Raw genomic sequence first — 19373 nt, forward strand, 5'->3', positions numbered from 1 at the left:
CATAATCAACAGCAACAAGTATATGAGTGTTACCTTCTGAAGACAGAAAAGGTCCCATGAAGTCAAATCCCCAACAATCAAACGGTTCAATAACAAGAGTATAATTCATAGGCATTTCATTGCGTCTGGAGATATTACCAACCCTTTGGCATTCATCACAAGATAAAATAAACTTTCTCGCATCTTTGAAGAGAGTTGGCCAATAAAAACCTGATTGTAGAACCTTTTGCGCGGTTCTTTCTCCGGCGTGATGTCCTCCATAAGCACTACCATGACATTTACTCAATATCTCCTGTTGTTCATATTCGGGAACACATCTTCGCATAATACCATCCACTCCTTCTTTATATAAGTGTGGGTCATCCCAGAAATAATGCCTCAAATCATAAAAGAATTTCCTCCTTTGCTGAACTGAAAAGGTTGGAGGCAAGTACTTGGAAACAATAAAGTTAGCATAATCAGCATACCAAGGACTGTCTCGCGAGCTCACCTTTATTACAGCCAATTGTTCATTTGGAAAACTATCATTAACAGGACCAGGATCATAAGCAATATTTTCCAATCTAGACAAATTATCAGCAACAGGATTATCAGCACCTTTCCTATCTACAATATGTAAATCAAATTCTTGCAAAAGAAGTACCCATCTAATAAGCCTTGGCTTAGCATCTTTCTTTGTCATTAGGTATCTAATTGCAGCATGATCAGTATGAATAGTAACTTTTGAATCAACAATATAAGATCTAAATTTATCACAAGCAAAAACTACAGCTAATAATTCATTTTCAGTTGTAGCATAATTTCTTTGAGCAGCATCAAGAGTTTTACTAGCATAATGAATAACATTCAGTTTTTTATCTACTCGCTGTCCAAGAACAGCGCCTACAAAGAAAATCACTAGCATCACACATAATTTCAAAGGGTAAATTCCAATCAGAGGGTTCAACTATAGGAGCAGTTGTTAAGGCTTTCTTAAGAGTTTCAAACGCTTCCTTACAATCATCATCAAAAACAAATGGTACATCTTTTTGAAGAAGATTAGTAAGAGGCTTTGAAATCTTAGAGAAATCTTTAATAAATCTCCTATAAAACCCAACATGACCAAGAACACTACGAATACCTTTAACATCCCTCGGATAAGGCATCTTCTCGATTGCTTCAACTTTAGCTCTATCAACTTCAATACCTCTCTCAGAAATTTTATGTCCCAATACAATTCCTTCATTAACCATAAAGTGGCATTTCTCCCAATTAAGAACAAGGTTAGTTTCTTCACATCTCTGCAAAACTTTATCAAGGTTTCGCAAGCAGCTATCAAAAGAATTCCCATAGACGGAAAAATCATCCATGAATACCTCTACAATACTTTCACAAAAACCATGAAAAATAGCAGACATGCATCTTTGAAAAGTAGCAGGAGCATTACATAAACCAAAAGGCATGCGTCTATAAGCATAAGTTCCATAGGGACAGGTAAAAGTGGTTTTCTCTTGATCTTTAGCTTTAACAGCAATTTGTGAAAACCCAGAATAACCATCAAGAAAGCAAAAATGAGTATTTTTAGATAATCTTTCTGGCATTTGATCAATAAAGGGTAAAGGGTAATGATCTTTTTTAGTAACTTTATTAACTTTTCGAAAATCAATGCACATTCTATACCCTACAACTACTCTTTGAGGAATGAGCTCATCATTATCATTAGGCACAACAGTCATACCTCCTTTCTTGGGAACACAGTGCACAGGACTAACCCATCTAATATCTGCAATAGGATATATAATACCAGCTTCAAGGAGTCGTAGTACCTCATTCCTTACCACTTCCTTCATCTTTGGAATTAGACGACGCTGAGGTTCAACAACAGGCTTTGCATCATCTTCCATATTAATAGCATGTTGGCAAATAGAAGGAGAAATCCCCTTCAAATCATCAAGAGTGTAGCCAATAGCGCCTCGATGCTTCTTCAATATTTCCAATAACCTTTCTTCCTCAATCTCTGAAAGCTTAGAACTAATAATAACAGGATATATTTTCTTATCATCAATATGAGCATATTTAAGATTATCAGGTAAAGGCTTTAAATCAAAAACAGGATCTTCCTTTGGTGGCGGTGTTGTACCCAAATCTTCCACCGGTAAATCATGCTTGAGAATAGGTTGGCGAAGAAAAATTTCCTCAAGCTCATCTCTTTCTTTCCTAAAAATTTCGCTCTCGCTATCCTCCAAATGTTGCTGCAAAGGATTATTAGGAACAAGAACAATAGATGCACATTGCTCCATTTTAATATCATTACTAGGCAAATCAGCTTTATAAGGAGTTTTAGTAAATTTAGAGAAGTTAAACTCATAAGATTCACCAGCAAATTTAGTCAAAATTTTCTCTTTCTTGCAATCTATAATAGCTCCACAAGTATTTAGAAAAGGTCTACCAAAGATAATAGGACAATAATCACTAGCGGCAGAACCAAGTACCAAAAAGTCAGCAGGATATTTAATCTTACCGCATAAAACTTCCACATCTCGAACAATACCAATTGGAGAAATAGTTTCTCTATTAGCCAGCTGAATAACCACATCAATATCTTCAAGTTCACAAGAATCAATTTCGTGCATAATCTCCGTGTAAAGCTCATACGGAATAGCACTAACACTTGCACCAATATCACATAATCCATAATAGCAATGATCACCAATTCTAACAGATAGCATAGGAACACTAGCTTGTTTGGGTTTATTAGGATGTGAAACAATATGAGAAGCATCTTCACAGAAAATAATATGACCATCCTCCACATTTTCAGTCACAAGATCTTTAACTATTGCAACGAGTTCAACTTTTATTTGTTCTTCAGGTTCTACAGGTTTCTTTTCACTTTTATGAACCGCACTATTTATAACAGAGTACTCCTTCATTTTAGCAGGGAAAGGAGTTTTTTCAATATAAACCTCAGGAATAACATGATCAGCAGTTTCAACTACAGCACATTCATTAATAGATGAATCAATTTTATCTTTATACGGTTCATGATACTTATCAAAATTCTTCTTTGGCAATTCATAATGAGAAGCAAAAGCTTTATAAAGATTTGCAGCAACTTGAGAATCAAGACCATATGTAGCACTCATATTACGAAATTTATCAGTATCCATAAAAGCTTCAATGCATTTATAATCATAAATTATACGATTCTCGATCTTTGTCGTTCTCCCATCCTTCAGTATTTTCTTGGATTCGATCAAGAAGGTCCCTTTTAAACTCTTCTTTGTTGCGTGTAAATGATCCAGAACAAGAAGTATCCAGCAAGGTCTTGTCTTGAAAAGAAAGTCTTGCATAGAAATTATCAATAATAACATTACCAGGAAGCTCATGAATGGGGCATTTGAGCATTAAAGACTTCAGTCTCCCCCAAGCTTGGGCAATACTCTCTCCATCATGAGGCCAAAAATTATATATGCGATTCCGATCCTTATGAATTTCACTTGGAGGATAGAACTTAGAATAAAACCGGGGCACAATATCATTCCATTCAAGAGAATCCCCATTATCCAGTAATTTATACCAATGCGCCGCTTTACCAGACAGCGATAAAGAGAATAGTTTCTTCCTCACTTCATCCATAGCAATACCTGCACATTTGAATAACCCGCATAATTCATGCAAAAACAGTAAATGATCACCGGGATGGACAGTTCCATCCCCTTCATAGCGGTTATCCATAACACGTTCAATAATTTTCATAGGTATTTTATATGGTATTACTTCCTCACCTGGCGCTTCATCCACTACCGTTGCAGTAGTAGTAGATTTCCCAAATAGAAATTGAAGAGAAGATCTCTCCATAATGACTTATAGCAAGAAAGCGAGAAATAAAATCAGCACTGTGATAAAGGTTTTCCTTACCAATTCCACTTACCAATAGCGCTTCACTCCCGGCAACGGCGCCGAGAAAATAGTCTTGATGACCCACAAGTATAGGGGGTGTATCGTAGTATCTTCGATAAGTAAGAATGTCGATCCCAACGAGGAGCAGAAGGTGTTGACAAGCAGTTTCGATGAAGGATTCACTGTAAATGCTCACAGACAAGTATTCAGGGGGGTTTGATGTAACAGTTGAGTAAAGTACGAGTATGTAAAGTGCGAGAGTAATAATTGAAGCGAGTGGCCCAATCCTTTTTAGCACAAAGGACAAGCCGGTTTGTTTACTTATAATGACCAAACGTTCTCGAGGACACACGGGATTTTAGTCTAGTGCTTTCGCTACATACGGCTAAATAATCTTCATTGTTGTGATAAGTGTTGTGTGGGTGAACCTATGCTAATGTACCGCCCTTCCTAGGACTAATACATACTTGTGATTATACCCCTTGCAAGCATCCGCAACTACAAGAAAGTAATTAAGAAATAAATCTAACCACAGCCTTAAACTCTGAGATCCTGCGATCCCTCCTGCATCGATATACAAACGGGGGTTTAGGTTTCTGTCACTCCGGCAACCCCGCAATTGGCAAACGAATACAAGATGCATTCCCCTAGGCCCATAAATGGTGAAGTGTCATGTAGTCGACGTTCACATGACACCACTAGAAGAATAACACCACAACTTAAATATCACACCATTGAATATTACTCATCCATAGTTCACTACTAACATTTAGACTTCACCCATGTCCTCAAGAACTAAACGAACTACTCACGAGACATCATACGGAACATGATCAGAGGTGATATGATGATGAATAACAATCTGAACATAAACTTGGTTCAATGGTTTCACTCAATAGCATCAACAACAAGTAGAAATCGATACCGGGAGAGTTTCCCCTATCAAACAATCAAGATCAAACCCAAATTGCTATGGCGGTGACGGTGTCCAGCGGTGATGACGACGGTGATGATGGTGGAGATAATGATGATGGTGATGGCGATGATGTCCAGCTCGATGACGGTGACGATGGCGTCGATTTCCCCCTCCCGGAGGGAATTTCCCGGCCAGTTCACCGCCCGCCGGAGAGCTCTTTTCTCTCTGGTGTTCTCCGCCCCGCAGAGGCGGCTGTAACTCTTCGCGAGGTACCCTCTGTGGCTTAGGTCTTCGGGACGAAGGGTTTGGCGAAGAAAAGGAGGCGAAAGGGGCCGTGGGCCCTCCACACTACATGGCGGCGCGGCCAGGGCCTGGGCCGCGCCGCCCTAGGGTGTGGGCCCACCCTGGCTCCTCCTGGCTCCTCCTTCTGGCTTCCTCCGTCATCTTGAAAAATAGGATTTTTGGTATAATTTCCTTCCAGAGTTGATCTTCCGAAATATTGCGTTCTGACGGTGCTTTTTCCAGCAGAATCCTGGCTCCGGTGTTCGATCCTCCAATAATGATGAAACATGCAAAATAGATGAAATAACATAAGTAATGTGTCCCAATATGAAATATATCAATGAATAACAGCAAATTATGATATAAAATAGTTATGCAAATTGGACGTATCACGTGGCACACAAACAACTAGCAGCGATAAGGTGGCAATGATGTGGCGACCCGGGATGCGAAAAATCACTATGATGGCAAGTGTCTCAAACTGATCCCCGAGGTCTAAAAACAGTATAGCCTCAGAATTTTTTTTTTGAAATTTCGGAAGTGCCCTGGAAAGCGCGCATGCGCAAAAAAAAAGTCGCTATAATGGCCAGTGGCGAAAAGTGATCGCCAAGGTCGAAAACCAATGTAGCCAGAAATTTTTTCCAGACTTTTTTTTTGCTCTCCTTCATAATTCTTTACCGGCGGCCGAAACTTATCTCTCGGAAATTTTTTGAACAGCATGGACGAAATTAGAAGGCAACGGCTAAGGAGGAAAAACAATAAAACCTAATTCTACACGTACTCTGTCGCGGCAGAGAAACAACAACAATCTGTGTCACGGTAGGGAACATGGTATATGGTAGATGTGGAAGTATATGGCAGGTGTATATGGTAGGTGTATATGGCGATGACGGAAGTATATAGAGGGTGTATATGGCAGTGGCAGAAGTATATGGTAGGTGTATATGGTGATGGCAGAAGTATATGGCGGGTGTATATGGCGATGACGGCGGTGATCTGCATATGGTGCGAGCGGCGGCAGTGGCGTGACTAATTATGAACAGAACTCGAAACTCTAGAGGAACTAGACGCTAAGACCAGCAACTCGACACGAAGATGCAGACACAAATTCAACTATGAAAAACTGAAAAGACAATGTAAGGCGTGGCAGGGGGTTTATGGGACGATGATCTAAAACCCTAACAGTATTTTTGGCTTTTTCGTGGTTTATGTGTATGATGGCAGACGCAATCTATACTAGGAAAACTGTAAAATCTCACCGAGCAACCTGAAATCTGATACCACTTGATAGGGCAAAGGTGGCCGATCTTTCGATGAGACGTGGATAAATTGATTTGTTGGTGGAGTTCATGCTTGACGATCCGACTACACGTGCAAAGCTCGTGCGCCAATGCAATCGCTGGAACAATCTCCAGGAGTTACTGATCTTGCAGATGCACGATCAGCTTGACCAGCGAGGGTCTTAATTCCTACATGAAATCGGGAACAAGTAAGAAATAATGATGCAATCAGAATATTGCGGATATAGATAAAAGATTTATTGAAAAAAGGTGGGATTCCGAATAGTCGGTCTTGTTCTGGGCGTTGGCCTCAAAATAAGTACACAAGAGTTGCAGCAATGGCTAACTTTTAATCTAATCCAAATCCGAGTATAAACGTGACGGCTATGGGGGTATTTAAATGAGGAAAAGGTGGGGGTTCGGCCAGCTATATGTATGGTGGCCGAACCAAACCCTAGAGGATCTTTCTCTCTTCAATACGGACTCTAAAAAGTGGCTGACTTAATTCCTGCGAAAATGACATGGGCCTGACCCAAAACTAAAGGTGACACAACACCATATTATGCTATGGACGAAATTATGAAGTGTAATCTTGTATATTTCGTCCAAGTCTTCAATCATCATTATGGTGGCTTCAAAGTTCTGAAATCTTCACTTGCGTCCTCTTCAATCCTCACATGTTTGCTGCCATCTCCTCCATGCGTGATCATGCTCCAATGCTTGTCCTCCTCGTCCATGCTAGGTCCATCATTCCTAAGAGTAACAAACACATCTAATTTAGGCAGCACTATATTCTCATGTATGTGAGGAATAGTTTCAAGAAACGAAAGTACCTGATAGTCAAGTTGTTTAGCACGAGCTCGAGTGATTGGTCCTTTTATTTGTGTGGCTATAGGTACAACGGTTGTATCAACAGATGAGATGTCCTCATCAATGCATGTTGGTTGTGGTTGCTTCTTTTATTGGGATGACACTTAGACATCATTGATATTTCATTTTGTTATTTCTAGTGTAAACATTGATAAAAAAATTGCAACATAAATGACAAAATGGACTATAAGTGCGATTTAGGTGGGTTCCCATTTACACCTATTGCCGCAAGAGAGTTCATGATATTTTGAAGTGAAGCATTTTAGATTAAGGTCAGCTACAACCTGGAGAGAGTTGAACATCTTACTGTGACTTGGTTAGGTTTGGGACCTGATGTTGTTCTTCAGTTTCTTAAGAAAGACCATCTTGCAACCCTCTGTGAGTAATAAAGCTTATTCTTACCTAAAAAAAGTTTTCCAAAAAATAGAGCTTATGCAACCTCATCACCATGTCATCCCCAAGCAAGCCACTCTACCAGGCCGAACCCTATTTTATCGCCCGCATGCGTGTGTGGCCACTTGGGCCACGACCCATTTAACGCGGTGATATGTTATTTTTCCAGTTTTGGGAAGGTTTTTAAAATCTTTTGGTTGTGGTTGTGGTTCTCTCATTTTTCTAGTTCCTTCGGTTATTTGGTGGTTCTTCGAGTTCATCATTTTTTCGGTTTTTGTCATTTTTATGTATTTTTTCTTTACTTTTTTTTATTAAAAATGCTATTTTTAAAATATGAATATTATTTAATTTGATTTTTTTATAAATTTTGTTCCCATATGTTGAACAGTTTCCAAATTGAAAAAATTTGTAATTGAAAAAATTGAAAAATTGTAAAATTTTCAAAATCTATAAGTTTTTCAAAAAGAAAAGCAAAAACAAAATAACAGAAAAAAGAAAAACAGTAGGAAGCAAGCTGTTACCTTCATGAACAATTGTCAGTTTTGAAAACTTCTCAAATTTGAACATTTTTAAATTTGAATATTAATAATTTTTAAATTTGAACAGTTTTTGAATCTGAACAATAAAAAAACCGAATAATAGAAAACCCTAGAATCCGAAACAGGGGAACGACGCCGCCCATGTTCGTGTGAAGGAACATAGCGATGCTGCCTACGGACTGGTAAATGGGCCGTCCGGATCCTTTTCTTTTCAGCGGCGCCAAGCTTAGGGGCCGCACGAAGCGGCCTATAGGAGCCCGTGAGAACCCTATCTTGCTAACATGGCCCATTTCCACCGGGGCCATAGTCCGGCGCGCTTCTCTTACGCTCGTCGTCTACCTGCTTCGTTACCCCCTCCGACCGCTCGAGAGAAAAAAAAAAATCCCACCCCGATCCAAATCCCTCACCGGCCGGCGTCGGTGGGGTGGTGACCTCAGCTTCCCCGACGGAGCGGCGGCCGCGGGGGGGAGGGATGATGGTTTCGGTAACGCACCCAATGAAGCAAAAGCCGCGCGGCGGAGCTGCAACGGTCGGAGTCGCCGGCAGGTCGGGTAAGCGGTGCAGTACAGTGAAACCTTTAGTCCCGCATCGATAGTTTTGGGGTTGACAACGCCGGGTTCTACTTCATTTCTCTTCTCAGTACTTCATTTGGCTTCCAGTTCTTCATCTACACTTTTCGACGGCAAGCACTGCAAGCACGCCATCTTCACAAAAAGAAGGAGCATTTGATGTGTGAATAAACGAAACATCAGCTTCATACTAAATCCTTTACTACATCGTCAGGATCATTTTCATGCATATAGATCAACATATCCAAGCCAGTGGAAGAAGCATCAGGAAATCTTCATGGTGTCCAGCAATATGCGCTGGCGGTGCTGATGCCGATAGTTTCACTGCAACTCTACCAGTCAAGACACCGATGTGCTACATCTACATTGGGGCATCTTGGACGCGACACTGCTGTCACGCGGATGGGCTGACAGCAGCTCTGCTTCGATTGGCTGCAGTACATGTCAGACATGAGCGTGGGCTGCTGCCATACAAGTCTAGCCCCCAACCCTGCTCGGCGAGCTCCTCATCGACCAATCCCACGCCGGCACGCTTCGCCCTCCCTGCACCCTGCTCGGCCGGCAGCACCCATCACCTCCCCTGCCTCGCGCTGCGGCGCCCCTGCTTTTCGTCATTCAGCTATGACGGGTGTATATGTGGGAGCTATGCTCAGGGTGGTGGTAGGGGTATGGGGCTATGCCTCCCAGCTCCCAAGACGGTGGAGGGGGGTATAGGGGGCCCTATGCCCTAGGGGACGGGCTGGGGCGGGTGCTGATATTGGTTCTGCGCACCCAAATAACAAGGATTGATATGGTTGTGCAACCATAAAAGAAATTTAAATAAGAGAACAAAATGTCCCTTTCCACTTTTTGTCCTCAACTCTCCAATCCTTTTTTTTTGTTTTCCCCAATTTTTGTAGGTCTCTAAAGATTAGATTGCCATTTTTGCGTTTTCCCTTTTTTTGAGCGTCTAACTTGGCAAGTTTGACTAACCAAGAAAAAATCTCAGTACTTTTGACAGTTCTATGTTTTTCAGTACCCTATCATTGTTTAATCTCCTTTGAATCGCAGGATTCCCCTAGCAGAAACTATGAGGTAGTGACAGTTGCAAGCCTGCAATGACTATATCCTGATCTTTCAACAACGACGAATATGATGTGAGCCTTCTGCCTTTCTCCCTACTGAAATAGCTACACAATTCAGTGTCGTGGTTCTCTAAAATGAGAAGAATTAGCAAGTTCAACGATGGTTCTTTATGTTTCAGCCCGTCCAAGTTTTTTTAAGAGTATGCACTCTTTAGAAATGTTAGAGCTTTTACCACCTTCATGGTTATTAAATTATCCAGTCTTGGTGGCTACAAATCTTTGCTTATTTTTTTCGGCTACGTGTAGAAACTTTAGGTATTAGTTTTGTACATGGTTAATAAGATGAAAGGTGCCAAACAGATCCCACTAAACAACGTGACCAGGAAGTGTGCCATTTGCGTGCCCTGGCATTTAGTCTGTGACCATATCTAGAAAACTTCTCTATTGTTTTTAATGTACCAATTATTACTTCATGCAGAATCATCTGAAGCAAAGGCCATCTGAGCAGATGAGCATCATCAGAGTTATGCAGTTGTAAATCAGAAGAGCATCACCTGCAATTTAAATGCCGAACACGGATAAGATGCGAGGTACCAAATAGGATGTAAAATAGACAATGTGATCAGGAAGCACACCATTTGCGTGGCCCGACATTTAGCATCTTACCCGCAAATTCATCCTATTCTATGCTTATGTGCATTCTACATGTATTTATTTTCTATTGTGGCTAGTTGTGGAAAATGTGATCATGGCGTACGTTGTGATGTTAGTATGTCGAAACATACGAGGCTTGTGTTGTGGTGTTAGTATGTAGAAATATGAGGCGTATGCTGTGATGTTAGTATTTCGAAATATACAAGTCAGTAATTTGTATTGAATCTGAAATTGTCAATAGCATGAATAGTGTATGCAATTCTTTACCCTTTCGAGAGGCATGCTATTTTTTTGCCACAAATCTCTCTGAGGCAGACTGCTGGGTCTGCATTGGCATGTTATTAATTGACTATGTTGTTTTTCTGAACCTGGTGTGTCTTATAAAACACAAGAATAGATTGGTTTGCCGTATGCAACCGCATAGGCCTGCCTCTGTATTTATATGTCAAGGGATTAGGTTACAAGGTACAGAATCAATCTACAACAGAATTGATGTCTATCTAAACAGCTATACAACGTGTACCTGCTAATCTAGATACACCAGGATCGATATGTAATCTGTTAGGATCTTGCTCACTAGCGCACGCCAACCTTTGCCGATTCCCATTAGATCGGTTGCTTAACAGTCCCCCTCGATCACGACCGGTCAAGCACAGGTTGAGATCGTACTTCAAACGAACAAAAGCATCACGAGGCAAGGCCTTGGTAAAGATGCCAGCTATCTGATCAGCTGACGATATGAACCGTACCTGTAGAGCACCAGCTGCAACCTTTTCGCGAACGAAGTGGAAGTCTATTTCGATGTGTTTGGTGCGTGCATGAAACACGGGATTAGCAGCGAGAAAGGTTGCCCCAAGATTGTCACACCACAGTGTAGGAGCCTGAACTTGTTTTACACTAAGTTCTTTCAACAGTGACTGCATCCATGTAATCTCAGCAGTCGCATTGGCAATTGCCTTATACTCGGCTTCGGTGCTTGATCGTGAAACTGTGGGTTGCTTTCTCGCACTCCAAGATACCAGATTGGGGCCAAGATAAACCGCAAAACCTCCAGTGGAACGCCGATCATCTGGGCATCCTGCCCAATCCGCATCGGAATATGCACTCAGCTCCACTGATGCTGATCGCCGAATGGAAATGCCGAGATGCAATGTGCCCTTTATGTACCGAAGAACTCGCTTTACTGCTGCCCAGTGCACATCTGTGGGTTGCTGCAAAAACTGACATGTTTTGTTGACTGCAAAAGCCAAGTCTGGTCTGGTTAAACAAAGATACTGAAGCGCGCCTACAGTACTTCTGTATCTGAATGTATCTTCAGTATTCAGTGGTGTTCCGCTGCCTTTGCTGAGACGATCAGTACTGGACATTGGTGTTGGTGCTGGCTTGCATGCGTGCATGTTCACCTTACGAAGCAAATCTTCAGCGTACTTTGATTGACTCAGAGCTAGTCCATCTCGTGTAGGTGTTACCTCGACTCCAAGAAAATAAGTGAGTGGACCAAGATCTTTAACTGCAAAGGCCTCCCGCAACTGAATGATCAACCGATTTGTGGCTTGAGAACACGAACTTGCAATTATAATGTCATCCACGTATATGATCATGTAGACTGTAACTTTGCCGCGCTTGAAGATAAATAATGATGTGTCCGCCCTGGACCGTACAAAACCGAGCGATTGTACCTTCTGGCTCAGAGTGGAATACCAAGCCCTCGGAGCCTGTTTCAAGCCGTACAAAGATTTCTGAAGCCTGCACACATAATTCGGTCGAGTCTGATCTACGAATCCAGGCGGCTGATGCATATAAACTTCCTCATGTAGCTCCCCGTGCAGAAAGGCGTTCTGGATGTCAACTTGTCGAAGAGTCCAGTTCCGAGAAACAGCGAGCGCAAGAACGATGCGGACAGTAGTAGGCTTCACCACGGGGCTGAAAGTGTCAGCATAGTCAATTCCATAACGCTGAGAAAATCCCTGAGCCACCAGACGGGCTTTGTACCGGTCAATGGTGCCATCTGGTTTTTGTTTGATCTTATAGATCCACTTGCATCCCACAACATTCTGTCCAACCGGTGGTGCAACAAGACGCCAGGTTGCATTCCTTTGAAGAGCAGTGAATTCATCCTGCATAGCGGAGCGCCATTCTGGTGTAGCCAGGGCATCAGCGAGACCAGACGGTTCAGCTGTGGCGAGGAAGGACCGCTTGGTGGCATCGTAGCGCACGATTCCATCAAAGAGTTTGATAGGGCGAACCACACCAGCACGTTGGCGCGTATGCATCGGATGAGACGGGCCAGCAGGCGGCCCATCATGGCCAGCGGATGACGGCACATCGGAAGGAGACTTGGGGCTCAGCTGAGCAAGCGACACGGGGCTCGCAGGAGCTGATGACTCGGTGGAGGACGGCGAGCCAGGCGAGGCAGATGGTGTGACCGGTGGAGTACCAGGTGAAGCCGGTGGGGAAGGCGGTGCCGAAGCCGGCTCCGGAGCCGGACGATTGCATGGCTGCTCACCAGAGGACCCCCCTGCATGCACAAATGGACGTTGATCTGCATGATCCATATTAGTCACGGAAACAGGAGACATATCAGCACAAGTTGGCAATAATACAGTTTCCGGTTCTGGGTTATTTGGAAGAAGAACGGCATCTTCATGATAGGGATTAATAGGAGATGTAGGGCCATCAGAGAAAGGAAAAATATGCTCATCGAAGACGACGTCTCGGGACAGATATACACGGCCGCTCGATCGGTCCAGACATTTGTAGCCATGATGGATAGGAGAGTATCCGAGAAACACACACTGCCTAGATCGAAAGTCAAGTTTGTGGGCATTATATGGGCGAAGGTTGGGCCAGCACGCACATCCGAACGTGCGCAAAAATTGATAGTCGGGTTTGTGTTTAGTGAGGAGTTCCATAGGAGTAACATTGTTGAGAACACGACTAGGCATGCGGTTAATAAGATAGGCAGCAGAGAGAATGGCTTCATCCCAGAAACGTTTAGGCATAGAGGCTTGGGCTAGAAGACTAAGTGCGGTTTCCACAAGATGCCGATGTTTCCTTTCGATGGCACCATTTTGCTGGTGCGTGTGTGGACAGGACACGCGGTGTTCAATGCCAATGTGCTGGAAAAAACGATGAAGTTTGTGATATTCACCTCCCCAGTCCGTTTGAACCGAGCGAATTTTGGTGCCGAATTGTCGTTCAACACGACTTTGAAACTGATGAAAAACTTTCTCAACGTCAGATTTATGCTGAAGCAAGTAAACCCAAACAAATTTGCTGTAGTCATCCAAAAAACTCACATAATACTGAAAACGACTCGACGATTTTATTGCAGGCCCCCATACATCAGAGTGTACAAGAGCTAGAGGTTCACTAGAAACACGATTGGAAATTTCAAATGGTAATTGACGCGCCTTGGCCTGTTGGCAAGCATCACAGACATGGGGCTCTCCCAATGCAGCAGAATCTAATTTATTTGTTCGGAGAATAGAAGCTACGACTTGAGATGATGGATGTCCTAATCTCCTGTGCCAGACGTCACGGGATGGTTTGGTGGCATGGAAGGCTTGGCGATGTGTGTTGGCTGGAACAGGGTAGAGACCGCCACGGCATTCACCTCCCAGAATTGTGGCCTTCGTTGTTCGATCCTTGATAAGAAAATGATACGGATGAAGTTCAATGTAAGCATCATTATCAAGAGTAAGCTTATGAGTAGATAGAAGATTTTTACGAAGCCTAGGTACTCGAAGAATATTTTTGAGATGAATAGAACGGGAAGAACCAGAAATTGTAGAATCGCCAGTATGTGAGATATTCAAACCTGATCCATTTGCGACGTGGACCTGATCATTGCCCTTGTAGCGGTCGTGGGTGGAGAGGCGCTCGAGGTCGGCCGTCATGTGATCGGTGGCGCCCGAGTCCATGTACCAATTTGGGTCGACGGAGTAGTAGTCGGAGGAGGAAGATGGCGCCGAAGCATGCGCCGTGGAGCGTGATGTAGGCTGGATGCTGTGGTCGAAGCGCGAGTAGCACCGAAGTGCATCATGCCCATAGACACCACATATCTGGCACGTGGACTTCTCACGCCCACGTCCTCCGTTGTTGCCGGTGTTGCCGCGTCCAGCTCCTCCGTCGCCGCGGTTACCATCTCCGCGGTTGCCTCCGTTGCCGCCGTCGCGGCCGCCGTAGCCACCGTACTGGCCACGGCCACGTCCCCGACCTCCGCGCATGAAGTTGCCACGTCCGCCTCGCATGGCGTTGTTGCCGGAGTAGGAGATCTCCTGGGCCGGCTGCACCGGTCCGTTCCTGGTCTCATAGCTGACCAGCTGCGCGTACAGATCATCGAGGGTGAGATTGTCGTGGACGGTGATGGAAGTGACCAGGGAGTCGTACCGCTCGCCGAGGCCGGCGAGGATGTAGGAGGCCGTCTCTTCCTCGCCAAGTGGATAGCCGATGGAGGCCATCGTGTCCGCCATGGTCTTCATGCAGTTGAAGTACTCGCTCATCGTCTTCTCCTTCTTCTTGGTGTTGCCAAGTGCAGTACGGAGCTGCACCATGCGGGCCTTAGAGCGAGAGGCGAACATGTTGGCGAGCGTGGTCCATACCTGCACCGCCGATGACAGGAAGAGGACCTGCCCGATGGTCTCGGGCGTCAGGGAGGCGAGCAGCGCGCTGAGGACGAGTTGGTCGCGGCGAAACCACTCTGCATACGCTGGGTTCGGCACAGGCTCCGCGTCCGCCGTGGCACCGGCGATCGTCTTTGCGGGAGCAGTGCAGGTACCGTCGATGTACCCGATCAGCTCGAAGCTGTGGAGAGTCGGGATAACCTGCGCCTTCCAAAGCAGGTAGTTCTCCCGATCGAGACGCACTGTGATGGCGCTGCAGAGCGAGGACAGGGAAGGGTTTGAGGTGGAAGAGGTGGAGCTGATGGAGGCGGAAACGGTGGAGCTCTGCGTGGATGTAGTCATGGTTGGCTAGGAGCAAAGTAGCTCTGATACCATATAAAACACAAGAATAGATTGGTTTGCCGTATGCAACCGCATAGGCCTGCCTCTGTATTTATATGTCAAGGGATTAGGTTACAAGGTACAGAATCAATCTACAACAGAATTGATGTCTATCTAAACAGCTATACAACGTGTACCTGCTAATCTAGATACACCAGGATCGATATGTAATCTGTTAGGATCTTGCTCACTAGCGCACGCCAACCTTTGCCGATTCCCATTAGATCGGTTGCTTAACATGTCTTTGTATGTCCTTTTTTGAGCGAGCACAACTTTCGAGGTCTCCATTTTAGAGATGGGTGTGTCCCTCTCACGCGCAAAGCGCTGGCAGTGAACAGATTTACAAACTCAGAGTTGTCTTATGTTCGTAAAAAAAGATTCTAACATCATACTACTATCCAACCACTTCTGGCCTCTGATGTTGTGTTTGTTAAATTTAGGAAACAGGGTATGATTTGGATCTACTCGGATACTTAGAGCAGCCCGCAGCGTCAAACTCGCAAATCTGCACACCGACATGGTGTGTTCTTTTTTTTATGGTTGCAGTCCTAGTTAGCTGAACCTGATAAGTACGTAGCACCAAGATTATCACACCACAGACAAGGAACTTGTGTCAACCGTACACCAAGTTCAGCTAACAAGGACTGCAACCATATTACTTCAGCAGTCGCATTGGCAACAGATTTATACTCAGCTTCAGTGCTTGACCTGGAAACTGTAGCCTGCTTTTTAGCACTCCAAGAAATTAAGTTTGGTCCAAAGAACACTGCAAACCCTCCTGTGGACCGCCGATCATCAACACAACCAGCCCAATCTGCGTCAGAGAAAGCACTAACCAAGGTAGAGTTAGACTTCATGAAAGTAAGTCCAACGGTAATAGTGTGCTTGACATATCGCAGAATACGCTTGGCAGCAGTCCAATGCATAGTGGTAGGAGCATGCAAATACTGACATACTTTGTTAACTGCATAGGACAAATCTGGTCTGGTGAGAGTGAGATACTGTAGTGCTCCTACAATACTTCTGTACTTGGTGCTATCTTCAGGACCTAGCAAATCACCTTGAGCAACGATTTTTTCCGAAGAAGAAAGAGGTGTTGGCATACTTGTACAATGTTCCATTCCAACTCGTTTGAGTATATCACGTGCATACTTGGACTGATTTAGAACTAGTCCATTGTCAACTTTCTGTACCTCAATGCCCAAGAAGTAACTAAGATCTCCAAGATCCTTGAGTGCAAACTCTTGACTTAGGTCCTTCAACAGAGCATCAGTTGCAGCCTGTGAGGAGCTAGCAACAATAATGTCATCAACATAAATAAGCATGTAAATTGTGGTGCTAAACTTCCGATAGATGAACAATGACATGTCAGACTTGGAAGCAACAAAGCCAATATTGATGAGTTTAGCACTCAACCGAGAGTACCATGCTCGAGGTGCCTGTTTCAGACCATAGAGCGCCTTGTCGAGTTTGCAAATATGACTAGGTTTCCCCTTATCTTCATACCCTGGTGGCTGTCTCATGTAGACCTCCTCTTCCAGAACACCATGAAGAAACGCATTCTTCACATCTAACTGTCGCAAACTCCATCCCCTGGAAACAGAAACTGCTAGAACCAGACGAACAGTAGCAATTTTGACAACAGGACTGAAAGTGTCCTCATAGTCTATCCCATAGCGATGTTTAAATCCTTTGGCCACCAACCTCGCCTTATATCTGTCAATGGATCCATCTGCCTTGCGTTTGATTTTGTAAATCCATCGACAATCAATAATGTTTTTACCTTCACGAAACGGCACAAGTCTCCAAGTTTTATTTTGCTTGAGAGCATCAAACTCCTCATTCATGGCAGCCCTCCAGTTTGAGTCTTGTAAAGCCTCGTCAAGATTTGCGGGCTCAGCTGTAGAACACGACAGAGCCCAGCGAACAGTGCCATCTTTGTACTCACGCGGTTTAACAATGCCTCTGGAAGCCCTTGTGACTGGTCGTGGAGGCGGAGCAGCAGTTTGGCGAACAGACGATTCAGGCACAGAAGATCCCATCCCAAGCGCGTCAGGGGAGCCAGAGCTGGCTGCGTCAGGCGAGGTTTCAGACGGATCTGCTGTGGCTGTGGCACTCGGTGTGGCCGTTTGTGAGGGTGTTGGGGAGCGACCAGGCGCAGACGATCCGGGAGCAGCAGGAGAGGGCGCCCGACCGTGCGCGGGAGTGGCCGACCGGCGCGACGTGGCACGCGCGGACCCGCTGTGTCCGCTGTCACGCTCGCGATCCAAGCCGCGGGAACCGCTGCCAGGCGCGTCAGACGACGCGGTTTCCGTCGATCCCGAGGAAGATCCGTACGGAGAATCTGCCTGGGATCCAGGTCTTCCGTTATTTTCACCTGAACTGTCAGATGAGCCTCCAGGTCGATCGGAGCGACTGTTTTGGGCAGAATTTTCGCCAGGCGCTGTATTTTGAGGAGCTGCATCCTGCAGAACAGAACAGACGGGTCTAGACAATGGATTAGTAGCATGATTATTGTCCACATGTGAATCATCAATAGTATCATCTCCTTGCTCAAAATTGTGAAGAGATGGATCAAGGAGAAGTATTTGTTTGCGAAGAAGTGCACCAGCATTGGGGTGAAGATTTTTGAATGGGAAAACGGTCTCATCAAAAACAACATCACGAGAAATATAAACACGACCGGTGGACACTTCTAGGCATTTGACCCCTTTGTGACGCGGACTATAGCCTAGAAACACACATTGTGTGGAACGGAAGGCAAGTTTGCGCTTGTTATATGGACGAAGATTGGGCCAACAGGCGCAACCAAACACACGAAGAGATGAGTAATTTGGGTGTGTGCCTAAGAGACGATGTACAGGTGTGTCATTGTTGATGACTTTGCTGGGTAGCATATTGATAAGATATGTGGCTGTGAGAAACGCTTCATCCCAAAATTTGAGAGGCATACTGGCATGAGCAAGAAGAGAGAGACCAACCTCAACAATGTGGCGGTGTTTTCGCTCAGCTGCCCCATTTTGCTGATGAGCATGGGGACAGGACACAAGATGAGAAATTCCTTGTTTCTGAAAGTGAGAATTAAGAGCAATGTACTCTCCTCCCCAATCAGATTGAACAGCAAGAATTTTTTTATCAAGTTTGCGCTCAACAAGTTTTTGAAAATTCACAAAGGCAGCAAGAGCATCAGATTTTTTCTTAAGCAAATAAATCCAAGTAAACTTGCTATAATCATCAATGAAGCTTACATAGTAATCATGGCGACCAACAGAGGTAGGTGCAGGACCCCATACATCAGAAAAGACTAATTGTAAGGGAGCTGTAGATACACTAGTAGAGATGGGATATGGCAACTGATGACTTTTAGCTTGCTGACATGGATCACACACTAATTCATGACTAGAATCTCTAATACACGGGAGTTTATTTTTGCTAACAATATGTCTAACTATGACAAACGAAGGATGACCAAGACGACTGTGCCACCGAGACTGTGATGGCTGAGCGGCGACAAAAGCATGCTTCTGTGAATTTGGTGACTCCAAAGAAGAAATAAGAGGGTAAAGCCCTCCAACACACCGTCCTCTATGAATTATTTTCCGGGTGACCTGATCCTTGATCAAAAAGAAGAACGGGTGAAATTCTATGAACACTCTATTATCATATGTGAAGCGATGAACAGAGAGAAGATTTTTGGAGGCATTAGGGACATATAGGACATTGCGAAGATGAAAATTTCGAGCATGGTTATGAACTAGAGATTGACCAACATGGGAAATAGTCATACCTTGTCCATTAGCGGTGTTAACCTTGTCGTAGCCCTTGTATGCATCCCTCATTGTGAGATTGTTGAGTTCACCAGTAATATGATGGGTGGCACCGGAGTCCTGGTACCAATTAGTGTCAACCCCGTAGGCA

The 19373-nt window shown here is 44.3% G+C and overlaps 1 long non-coding RNA gene across 1 annotated transcript; it reads left to right on the top strand.

Moving 5' to 3' along the window:
- The first annotated feature begins 8531 nt into the window (after positions 1-8531).
- On the top strand, positions 8532-10673 carry LOC127336298 (uncharacterized). Its single transcript, XR_007873242.1, has 3 exons — positions 8532-8713; positions 9782-9867; positions 10274-10673. It is a non-coding gene; the product is annotated as an uncharacterized lncRNA (long non-coding RNA).
- The last annotated feature ends 8700 nt before the right edge of the window (positions 10674-19373 follow it).

The sequence above is a fragment of the Lolium perenne genome, chromosome 2 (genome assembly GCF_019359855.2).
Source record: "Lolium perenne isolate Kyuss_39 chromosome 2, Kyuss_2.0, whole genome shotgun sequence".
Taxonomy (NCBI): domain Eukaryota; kingdom Viridiplantae; phylum Streptophyta; class Magnoliopsida; order Poales; family Poaceae; genus Lolium; species Lolium perenne.